Raw genomic sequence first — 12859 nt, forward strand, 5'->3', positions numbered from 1 at the left:
GTCGTATGTCAGAAGATATAATTCGTTAGTGTAACCTAATTGTCAGATTCCTAGAAATTCTTTTTAAAGGTCTCTACTATCGCGTTGACCAAAACTACTCGGGACTCCTTGGTCAAATTTTGATTTCCATATGGCTGCCAGTGCACAGGAAGCGGTTGTCGACGGCCTAGTTTAAACTTCACTTGAGACATTTAACCCCGCGAATCTACTAAGCTGGTTATGAAGCAGGTCGCAATGTGGGACGTCGGATTGATTTTGAGCACTAAAGATTCAGAAGCGTACACCCATTAGTATGTAAGCGAACGTCTTCTACATTCCTCCTCCATCGAAATTGGCCACTTTATCCAGGTGTTGAACAACATAATCGCTAAAAAAAGTTTCATTCCTGCCCTCTGAATAGGCTGAATTACACACGTCTAATTCTTATCTCGCTTGTCGAATTTTCAAGAAGGAGGCAGTGCGTTTATTTGCGAGAGTGAACTTCTTTCTTTCTTTTTTTTTGTTCGTTTATTTGAAGCAAGTTATAGAATATCTCGAGAGGCATGGCTCAAGCCAAAGAGCGCGTAACGATGTTGTGCCACTCAGCAAGGGTGTAGAAACAATGCGAAATGTTAGTGAAATATTCCAGGTTATCACCAAAAGAAAAAAAATTACATTTTTGCACTCGACAGTCATTACCGGCGGATGCAGTGCAGAATTTTATAAAACATGCGTTAATATAGAACCTTAATAAGGCGCACTGAGATCGCAGTATATAAAAAGAAAGATCTAAATGTAGAAATTACTTAAAGCACTAGTAATATATGGAACACTTTTATATGTATGCATTGAGCCAAAAAGAATGTATCCACATCACACTTTTCCTAATTTTTGTAAGAGCTTCTTAATACTTCTAATTAAACAAAATACACAAAAGTGAACACATAATACACTTACGTTAATGATAACCTCATCAAGCAACAAAATCCGCCAGATGATACATATTTCACAGCATTCAAAATAACATTCCTTTACGTAAGGCTTTTGTTTTTTATAGTGACCGTGAAATTGGAGCTTTAAGGTATTGGATATTCATCCATTAAATCGGGTATTTTGGAACTCAACATTTAATTACCGCACTTTCTTCGCGATGGATATTTGGCAGCAAAACTTGCTATTAAATTATATGCATTACTATTTTTCCATGAAAATCAATAAAATCAATAAAGTTTTCAATCATAGGTAATGCAAATTTTTTCTCAGCGCAGTATACTCTCATTGGCGAGCACACGTGAACTGAGCTACGCAGTCCGGTTTGCATATTGACAGATTTGCGAATCTTGGACTAGAATTCCACGTGAAGAAGCGGCTTAGAAGCGCTAATTATCCTCTACGTTTCTGGTAATGGCGTAGGTGAACGAAATTTTCTCCGATGTTGAAATAGCGCCGAGAAACTGGTGTACTTGTCCGTCGTGTCGTTTCATTCTCCTTATCGATTGGTGCCCAGTCGGCTTCTGAAAATTGTGAAACGCACGCTTGTCTTTCAGGAGGGCTTTCGGCAGAATTCGCTGCAGTTGCGTTTGACACAGAACAGCCCAGGTATATGAACGCTCAACAGTTGCGAGAAATGTTTTACACATGAGACAGAAAACAGATGAGGAAGAAAAGAAATAAGACAAAAAATCTGTTACCATGGCAAATATTAGGACACTGGCAACTCTATCACTCAACGCTATTTTCAGTAACTTCAAGTGAGTACATTCAAAAGCTTATGTTTGGTGTGGCACAAGCGTATTCCTTACAATATATATATATATATATATATATATATATATATATATATATATATATATATATATATATAGAGAGAGAGAGAGAGAGAGAGAGAGAAAAGATTAAGCGCACGAAGTTACGACACGTCGTAGTGCTATTTACCGAAAGCCGATGTCTTTATGTGGAACACAACTTTGGCCACTAGGGCCGACGACTGTGATTCTGATAACAAAAAAGCATTGCCGCGAAACGTTTGTCTTCAAATAGGAGAAACAGAAACATATTGTCCCGTTATGGTTGGTGCGGCTACGTGTGACGTGTGTGCGTTACGCTATGTGCCGCAGCGTTTACAATACAACAGCGTAGTTCGCATGCACCGTAATGTTTTGCGGAGGTGCGGGTCGCGGTGCCACGACGCCCAGAGTTGTAAGCAAATGTGACAAAGGGAAACGCAGAGACCCAATGACGGTGGTATTTCGAGACGTACATAGCGATCGGGCATGTCGGTTAATACACGATTTAGGCACTCCCTGAGTCTATTTGTCAGCGGGTGACAAGCCGTCGTAAACTGGTGAGGAGTGGAGCAGGATCATTGAAGATCTTCAAGTAGTTTTGGCAAAAAAGCAGCGGCTGACAAATGGCTCTGCGCTATAGTATTCTCTTTCTTCTGCTGCAGTTTGGGCCAAGTTGTCTTTTGATGGTTGAATAAAGCTTGCAAAGTTGTAGTGCACTACTTTGCGTCTGGACGCTCCGAACTAGAGCTGTTGTGTAATGGATGCATTTCAATGTAGCGTCTTATCCAGGTCCGCAGCATGACTTTTGACTTCGGCAATAAAATGAACATGTGACAACCTGGACAACCGACATGATGATAGAAAATAAAGAAACACGTCATGGGAACCGTTGAAGCACAGTGAATAATGCAGCCATGTCCGCATAACGGCCACTTTACATATCCACCCTTCTGAGTGACATATCGAAACTAGGGAATTCGGCGGCCGGGTGCACTCCCCAGGCGAGAGAGGAAGAGAAAAGAATACAGAGAAAGGCAGGGAGGTCAACCAGAGGTAGTTCTGGTTGTCTACCCTGCGCGGGGGGCAGGGTTAAGGGGGATAAAAAGACAAAGAGAGTGGAAGGAAGATATAGAGGGAAAGCGAGACGAGCACTAACAAAGCGCCTACACTATAGAGCGGTAGGTGGCGGCGTTATTAAAGTCTGTCGTGAAGACCTGTAGACCACAGGAACCTTAATAACGCGAGTAAGAACTTCAGCGCAGATGTTCTTTCAGAGCACTGACCTAAAGCTTTGAGTTCTGATAGTGGACGGTTGTCCAACTGGTCCAGTACTCTGCGCATCACTTGTCTCTGGGCACTATGTCGCGGGCAAACACAGATAATGTGTGTGAGCTTCTCTTTGCTGTGGCATGTGTCGCACGAGGGGCTGTTGGCAATTCCAATGAGGAAAGCATACGAGTTCGTAAAGGCAAGGCCTAGCCACAGACGGTCCAGGCGATACACCCCAAACACCACCGGGCGCCGGGTTCGGAAGCACCTGTACCCATTTTTTTTTCGGTGGGTGCCGGCGGTGGGTTTCGAAGGAGCCGTTGATGCAAAGGCGTGTATTCTTTCTTTTTCGTCTAATAGCAAAAACGAATAACGTCATCTAGCAAGATTCCGGCAAGAGGGACATGTATTGCACTGTAGTTGGTAGATGCCAACCAAAAGCGGTTGAAGAGCACAGGCTCACAATCATCTATTGCAGGATGCAGTAGGTAACTATGTGACTCTGAGAAATAAGTACTTTAGATTTGGTTGAGCCGTACAGGCCAGTGGTAGAAATCACTGTCGGAAGAGCGAGGCGGACGAAGAAGATGGTGATCTGGGATTGCGTCAGACTGAGCACAAAAGGGGAAGGCGTTATAGGGCGTTGTTGTAACGTACATGCTTACTCGGCATCTGGGTCCTGTATGAAGCGCAGCGCTTCACTATCGCTGAAATTCGGGGAAGACAGTCCCGGTTATCCTGACGAAAAGTAAAAAAAAAAAATCGTGCGTATTGGATTTCCTGGCAATAGCGTCATGAGTGGCAGGCGATGATCGAGATGTAACAGTACCGGTTCAACTTGTTGGCCAACATTTGGAGGAGCGTTAAGATTCGGAAGTAAATACTGAGCTCCGGGGTTTGCTTGTCTAAAAATCTGCGAAGCTACTGCATGGTACGATCTCGAATGTTCTACTGCAGTTCCCGCCGAATTCAGGTTCTCGATGCTGCATCATCTGTTGGAGCTTGTGTCGTCAATGAAGTAACTTGTTACATGCAATTGATTACTGAGAAAAGTAACTTAGTTACAGTGAACGTTACTGACTTAACAATGTAATTATTAAATTACAATATTACCGGGAAAGATAATAAATTACGAGCAATCATACACAAATAATTTAGCACGTAGAAGTGTAGTATACGGGGTGTCCCATCTATTATGCGCCAACATGTAAAACTATGCAAATGCCACGTATCTGCACAGAACAGGGGTAATGTGTTTACCATCGCTTGAAGATACTCTAAGTAATTTTCGCATTCCTCTTAATAACATAATTAGTTTAAATTAATTAATCAATTTCTGAAGTATTAAAAGTAGGCTAAAAGTGTGAATGGGAAAATCGGAGAGCAACATAAAAAACTACCTCTAAATTAATTAATCAATTTCTGAAATATTAAAAGTAGGTTAAAAAAGTCAATAGGAAAATCGGAGAGCAACATGAAAAACTACCGATGCAGGTTTCTGTTCCTTAATACGTGCTACATAAACAAGTTTTTCACAGCGTGAAAAAAGCCCGCGAATACACCCAAAGTGCGGCGAGCAGCCAGTCACTTTGGAATTTTTCGCGTATTCGCGTTCGTCTTTCACGCTCAGAAAAACGCCTTTATGTATCGCACGTATTGAGCAACAGAAAGCTGCATCGGTTGTTTTTCATGATAGCTGGGACGCCCTGTATATCGCTATGAATGATACTAAGTGAAATTGTTTCATTATGCCGGCTTTCTGGCACTGAAAAATGGGGCCGTCACATTCGCACGATACGGACGCATTACCCGGGGCGTGGAAGAAGGCCTCTTGACTAAGAACTAACACTGAACAGACGCACACGAACACACGCACATGTACGCACACATACACGCGCACGCGCAGACACACACGCGCACACGCACGCGCGCACGCATACGCGCACACACACACACACACACACACACACATACGCGCGCACACACACACACACACACACACACACACACACACACACACACACACACACACACACACACACACACACACACACACACACACACACACACACACACACACACACACACACACACACACACACACACACACGACACGCACACGCACACGCACACACGCATACGCACACGCACACAGAAAGCTGCTTAGGTAAAAAGTTGGAGTTTGCTTTGTCCAGCTTTCGTCTACTTCACTCAGGAAGTATGCGGAGTTTGTCGTCCTGTGGTTTAACACTGCCTAAAGCATCTCAGAGCCGGTGGGCCTACCCGTTGGCGATACGCTTTAAAGCCAGCGTAGGTCGGTTGAATTAATGGAAAATAAGAGATACAAGAAACTCCAAAGGCTCAGCGAGCTTTAGAAACAGTAGGGTAGATGGTAGTTACAATACCTTATGCACGCTCATAAGCACCGAGCCGCCGCTCTACTGTTCGCTCATCGGATATGCGCATGCCACCGTGGCTACCATCCCCGCCCAGCTTACGCAGAGAAGCGGGAGCGAACTCTCGTGTCCGGAACTTGGCTATCTGCACACCGCCCGCGTTTGCACAGCGGCGGCTGCCATGCAAAATAGTTTGCTCTAGTCTGAGCTGCTTTTCGCGGTGGCCGTTAGATCAAGAGAATATGCCCGTTGCGTCGCCAAAGAATCCACAATATCTACAATAGGGGGTGGCATGGCCCATCGAGTGCCCCCGATTGGAGCCAACCTTGTCCCAGAAGTTGCCGCTTCGCGACATTACAGTGGCACTTCACGTGCTTAGGAGCTTGGCGTTTATTCTCTTCTTACACCCAAAATATGTGCCTCTTGTGCCACAAAAAAACCGAGGCAGGTTGCACAGGTATTTTGGGAAGAGGTCCAGAATTGCTTATCGCAGTGCCGATAGCGTAGCTAACATAAGTGGCACGCGCTGGAAACATTCGTAGAGGAGAAAAAGGTCTTAAAAGCTTCGCCTTCAAGAGATGAACGCGACAGCATTGAAAGATCTCTGACAGCTCCTCACGAGTCCCGGCAACTGCAGCCTACGTAACTGCAAGGTTCACAGGGAAACGCTGGCGGCGAACGCTATGCACGAAGGCGAGCTTTATGGTAGAAACGCGGCCTCTTGCGTGGGCCGATCCCGGAGGTAGGGCACAGCCGCGCGCAAGAAATTACATCATTTTCAGGTTACCATTATTGTTTGGCACTTTTAATATTCTAATTTCAGAAGATTTCAACATAAAAGCCTTATTAGCATGACAGCTAATTATTGTCACTCACGCAGCTTGGCTTGCATAGCAAAAATTTACAGCAGGCAGGCTTGCGAGGGATTGCCATACTTCGAAATTATCGCGCACAGGTCGACGGACACGTGTTGTTTACTGAAAAAATAAAGACTTATGTAAGCATAGTATTAGCATTCCTTTACTTACTTTTATTTCTGTCAGCGTACTCTGTTCAGCAGGATCCTCTACAGGGAAAAAAGTAAAGCACGAACTTTTGTTTCGGGCACGTAGACTAAACGAAAACGTTTGGGCAATCTTGTATGTTCCAGTATGTGTAGAAACTAAAGATTAATAATACATCATACTGTAGCTTACTGCACTCGTCACTAAAGGGTTTTTCCTGGCGTTAAACCAAATATATCATCCTGTATAGTGCATTAGACATAAGACCAAGACTATTTGACATTCATTTGCTAGCTCTGCTACATTGTCTGCATTAAATGTCGCGCTACACTCTCAAACATATTAGGAGCTTCTGTGCCTTTTACAAGGTAAGATTTTTCGGGATTGAGCGTGCATTTTGCAAAATAGCGGTACCAATAATGAGTGACTTCCAAAGTATTGGACACTGTGGGAGCCGGAGTGTCAATATGTGTATAAAAAGATCATAATGTCTATAACAAGCGGTAACGCAATGAATAAAGGCAGCCTTGAAGGTTTCAGCCATCTCGACTCTCTCAAAAATAACCTAATTTATCCTTAACTTCTATCGAGAGAGAGAGAGAGAGAGAGAGCGAGGGGGAGTTGCAGTAGCGTGCTTTCGAATACTTCACGTCAGCGAAAAATGGGAATGCAAAATACAGCACTCAACTTAATGAAGAAATATAATAATTTATCAAGTATCCTTACAGCCCGAACAAATAGCGCCGATTCTTGCATGTCCGATTTTACATTTTAGACGTACTATAGTTAACTCTACTAATGCTTTCTATGCATACTAATGCCTTCCCACAGCATACCGCTTGCAGACACAATATTTGTCATGCAGGTACGTGATATCCGCTGTAAAAATAATTCCTCTGCGGCATATGTAGGCCATTTTGGTCATCTGGTTGAGCGTCTTAAGATTACTAACGTCGCCATAGCTGGCTCTTCGTCTTTCTTTCTTCGCCCCATTACTTTGCTTCTTCCATCGCAGAGCTCTGAAACTCTCGTTGTCGCGCCGTTATCGCTTGAGCGCGTTAAGTTTGGTCATTTGCATGTGGCTGTGTTGTCATGGCGTAACGAGATGCCAGTTATTTCAGCTGCGTAGAGATCCCTGAAAATGCCCTTAGTCTTTGTAAACTAAAATTGCCAACTATGGCTTACATATTTTACTGGCTTTTTGACTACGGTTTAGAAAAAAAAGAAGTGATGCAGTTGTTAACATGGCACGCGAGTTCAAAGAACAGAGAGAGTGACATTCTTCCTAGTAACTTTAGGAAAACAATATTTTTGTCTCTCTCTTTCACCGTAACTACGCGTTCATATCTTTTCTTTCTACGCTTACAAATAAGAAAAACACGTCGTAGTTATATATGAAGCCATCACAATCGTGAAAATCCCTTTGATCGTTTCTTTTACCTTTCCGTCTGAACTATAAAAAATGCCGAATACGTTCCAGTTTGTTCGCATCTTCATGAAAGCTGTAGAACCAAACCATTTTTTGCGCGATGTTTTACTACATGGGATTCACATTTCCAAAGGAATAATTGAATTATTCAGAAGTAATTTTCCATCTTGGTGTAATGGTCACACTGCTCTCGCGTTTACTTCGACCACCCTTTCCTTCTAAAATAGAGAAAAAAAAAAGCAACTTTGATCCTGAAACAGAAATGCGCAGAAGTTATACCAGTCTACTTCCGCAGTTGTATTCTCTTCGGCCTCAGTGATAGCATGTGTCGTTGATTTATTTTGAAGAAAAGAATGTTCTTCTTTCTCCGTTGCAGGGCACCGGAACAGAACCGATTTGACAGAATGACGAAACCTGCGTCGGAACCGTCCGCTGCTTTTCTTGTTGCGTTTGGTCGAGGCAGAGGCTGATGTGAGGGTCGTGCCAGCGCCGGAAAGCACAGTATTGGGGCTGGCTTTACAAGAGGGAGTAGATTACAGGAAATGCCCTGGCTTTTACCGTTGCGGGAATGACGTCGCTTTATCCCCGGACGCATATACACTGAGAGAGAGATGCGGGCTAATGAGAAACTGGCCCCACGTTCCCAGAGCTTCGTATACGGGTCAACGGTCATAAGTGAAGGCGAGAGGCCCCTCCTGATCACACGCCTTCCTGCTTTTACGGTAACTTCACCCTGCTGGCAGAGGGGGTGAAGAGGGGCTGCTGTGGCTCTGAGGATTAGAGTCAGATTTCGCTGCTGTAATTTTATTTTTCTATATGTGTTTCTGCGTGGACGCCTGCACGTGTGCCTGCGTGTAGTTTGCTTGTTTATTTATTTGTTTTTTAATGCTCTCCAGACACGTCTGCTTTACAGAGCAAAATCGACTAATGGATATACAAGAAGCGAAGAAAAAGGGCACTAAATGCATGATACGCCGAGCAGTGCATTTTATGTACAATGTGTATATGTGTGTGTGTCTGCGCGCATGCGTCTATGTGCCCATGGGGGGGCACACGTTTTCCTTGTGTAATCTTATTTCTCACCCAGCGCGGGAAGTCATTCTCCGCCAGCCAGGCAGGGAATTCAAGCTTTTCATTGCTGTCTTCATCTCTCTTTCTCAGTTTGTTATCCCTCGTTCCGTAGCTTGCACAGGAAGGTAATTTTAATGCACCGTTCTCATTTTGAACACGATGACCTGGATTAAGTAGAGACAGGATTTTAGCTTGCAGAAATTTTAGAATGTTAAGTACGCGCCAGAGAATGATATTTGGAGGCAATACAAATGGCGGTGGAAGCGGCAGCAACAACAGTAGTAGAGTCCGGAGGAGCTTTCAAAGAAAGTTTACTTTGTAATATGTAAACGAAGAATACGTTACACAACACCAATGCATTTGTTACGTCGACACACTCATCAATTCAGAAAGTGAGGGTATCACATTATGTGTTTTTCTGCAGATCGCCTTTAACACGTTCCCTATTTTAACCTAGTGCGACCTTGATGCCACTTTCACAAGGCGTTGGGAAACATTGGAAATAACTGCTTTATAAAGCTTTCAAGTATTTGCAGTAGTAATTTACTCCAAAGCCCATACTAACAAACACGCTAACATTTCCACGTGAATAGGCCTTAATATTCACCCCATCCCCTCCTTATTTTCGTCTAATTTGATCTGACCGCCAGATATAGACCGCCTAAGATAGTGGCAAGACTTTTCAAGTAACTCGTAAAACACGAATTGAATGCTTTCTTTTACTTCTATAAATAATATTTTAGAGACATTAATAAACCTGCGGAGATTATACTTCGGTATTACATTACCTATTAGATGCTCTTCCCCCCCTCTCCTCCCCAGCTTACCAAACAGACATTGCAAGTCGGTGCTATGGTTAGTTCACCCGGAATTGCGGGAAACCTAACAGGCGCTTTGTATAACGCCCGAAATTAGACCACAAAATAATTATTTGGCAGAAAATTTCGGTGCGCAGTGTGGAAAACATGGTTCCCACCCTCTCGAGGTATGAATTTTTTACCACAGTTTATTCCCTCAGAAAAGTGGCAAAATCTTCAGCGCGTTTCATATGTCGTCTCCAAAGAAGCAGAAAATGAGAGCTTCGCCCCTTTACTTCATCCCTACATTTCTCGAACCTGAGCTTCAACGTCAAGATACTTCAATATTTGCTGCGACATTGCCCAAAACGCACCCCTTATTTTGTCTTAATGCAAACCAGATACACTCTGTAGTTCTACCGCAACTGAGGCGGTCTTTTGCAACAAAGCCCGTTCAACTGCTTCTATTTGTCCTCTTTTGCACGTTACAACGTCTTCCACTACGTGTTCTTCATGGAAAGAAACGTGTCAAGGAGAATAATTCTCTTAAGGACCCGACACCAGCTTGGAGCATTTTGAACAAACAAGAGCAGCGTATAAAGCACTCGCGGATGATTTTGTCTGCAATGTATTACAGAACTGTCGTGATCCGCCCCCTCCCATTCCTTCCCCGCGAACACAACTGAAATTTCAGGCAGACTGCTGCGCGCCCTCCCACTCGAGGAAGCTGCGCTCCCTGTCAGAGAGTAAAGTTCACAGGCACAAATGACGTGACGTAGAACGCACTGCTAACAGCGTCACTCGCTGTGACACGTGACTTTGGTTAATCGTCGATGCAACGCGAAAGACGCAGCGCTGCCACTGTAAGTGCCCCGCGCATCAAGGTAAGGGAGAGAAATCAAATGAAGCAAGGAATCGCGCGTCAACGTGACGCGGTCATTCTGCTCCGTTTTGGATGAAGGCAAGAAAGGAACACCGTTTGTGGACGATAGAAGAGGCGGAGAAAGAGAGTGGCTTCATCGGCAGCGTTGCTCGCCTCTTGGCGACAGGGTAACAGGACAGTTAGTTTCCTCTACCTCCTCCAATATTGAGCGGACTTGAAAATTTATATCACTAAAACGTTTCTTAGACTGTGTTTTACAGTTTCCAGTGTATAACCAAATGGTTGCAAACGCTTGCAATGGGGCCTGGTGAGGGGCCTTTTTAAGCGCGTCCTGCCATCACGTGCAGACATTAAGGATTGTTGCGGAGACCATCGCGATACTCGTTACTGCATAGGAACGGCTGCTGAATAGAAAACCCCTAGAATTAAACGGGGGCAGGGATGCGTTTGTAAGACAGCGACGTGATAAGTCATATTCGTACGTTATTTCATTTCCATTTTACTCGACTATACGAGTGAAATTTATAATCTATTTTTCAATTTTAATCTATTCTATCTATGCACACTCCGTTGTCCTCTGTTGCGCACATGCAGCTTTATCTAGCTGCGCCGCCGTGAACTTAGTGCGTGGACAACAAATTTATGAACCTCACAGAGGTTCATGAACAGGGCCATACCCAGTACCACATATCCAGCGGGGAAATCAGGCCACCAGTGCGTGCACCACTGTCAGCGGTGACACCACCCAATGGAGCGTTAGATCGAGTCTTACTCGTAGTCGCTCGCCATTGCCCCTTCCCGGAGCAGTGATTTCCGTCACACACGCTGGTACCGCGGACACACGCTGTTACCTGACGCCACCCTGGCCCCCGCTCGAAAGCGTAGATGAAATCGCCCAAATGGCTGCGGATGCCGTGGCTGCCAGCAACTCAGCGCATGCGCACGCCGACTCCCTTCGATCCTCCTCCGCTTTCCGCCTCATGGCTTTATTGTAGCCTCCTCCTCTACTTTCCTCCTCGAACTCTCTTCTTTCGTCTCCCACTACGCTCAACGCAGGGACGGTCACCTAAGAGCTGCGCTCTAAGACGTAGGCGGCAGTGAGTTTCGAACCTACGACCCCACGATCAAAGCCTGAGTGTCTTACCAACTGAGCTATAGAGGCGCCTCCTAGATAACAGGCCTGCGCCCTTTGGTTTATGAGGTCATGCTGCCTGGACGGAAATTTTCATTGCCAAGCCCAGCGTGACGAAAGCGGTGACGTCAAAATCACAGTGGCCTACTTGGGAGTGTCTCCATTAAGTTCCATGACAGTCGGGCAAGGTAGCATGACCTCACGGATTGAAGTGCGCCGGTCTTGTGCTATAGCTAGGAGGCGTTAACCAAAAGGAATCAACGCGCTTGCTTGCCCGCCAGGAGTTCACATTTTGAAGGACCGCTCACCGTCGTTCAATTGGATAATGATGATTTCGCGTTCATGATCAAACAAGCTTAGGTGTCCTCACATTTTGTTAACCTCCAAATTTCTGACCCATACCTCAGCACCGGTACATTGCAATAGTTGCACACTTTTAGATGAATGTGCACAATCAAAGAGAGGACATCGGAGCGAGTCAGACAACTCATGGCAAACACAATAAACTGTATTTAAAAAGAATACGAATATGTCCTCAAGGTAAATACGCAGACAGAATACACTACGAAAGAAAGAGCTAGCCACTACGAGCAAAGTGTTAGCGCTCTCTCATATTGCATAGTGCTGTGCTCCCGCTTTTTTTTCTTTCTTTCTCTTCAAGCGGGTAGGTATGTTCCTTTTAAACAACCTGCTTTTGTTTCACTTTTGTTTTGTAAGCATGCGTTTCTCTATCTGTTTCTGTATTATGTGATTCGGCGTGGCATCTGTAGGAACCATCTGCAGTCTATTTAAATATTCCAATATGCCTAACATAAATAAACTTTCTGAATTCTCCTTCAATTTGCTAATGGCACTAACTCTACCAAAGATGACTCCTTGAACCGAATACAGAACCTGTAAAGATATAGGATGGTAGTGGCGGTGAATGGAAAAGTTATATCATGTAGGTTGAATAGAACTGGAACTTTCATCGTGCTAGTTTTTAGCATGAAGAGAAGCAACAAATAAGTGACAACCATGGTGACAGGGATGATTGGTGGTTCTCAAATCGAAGCACATTTATGAAACCAAACCACTATTTGAACTTTAATATTTATAGGCACAAGCGTAAT

This window comes from Dermacentor variabilis, chromosome 2 (genome assembly GCF_050947875.1).
Source record: "Dermacentor variabilis isolate Ectoservices chromosome 2, ASM5094787v1, whole genome shotgun sequence".
Lineage (NCBI taxonomy): Eukaryota > Metazoa > Arthropoda > Arachnida > Ixodida > Ixodidae > Dermacentor > Dermacentor variabilis.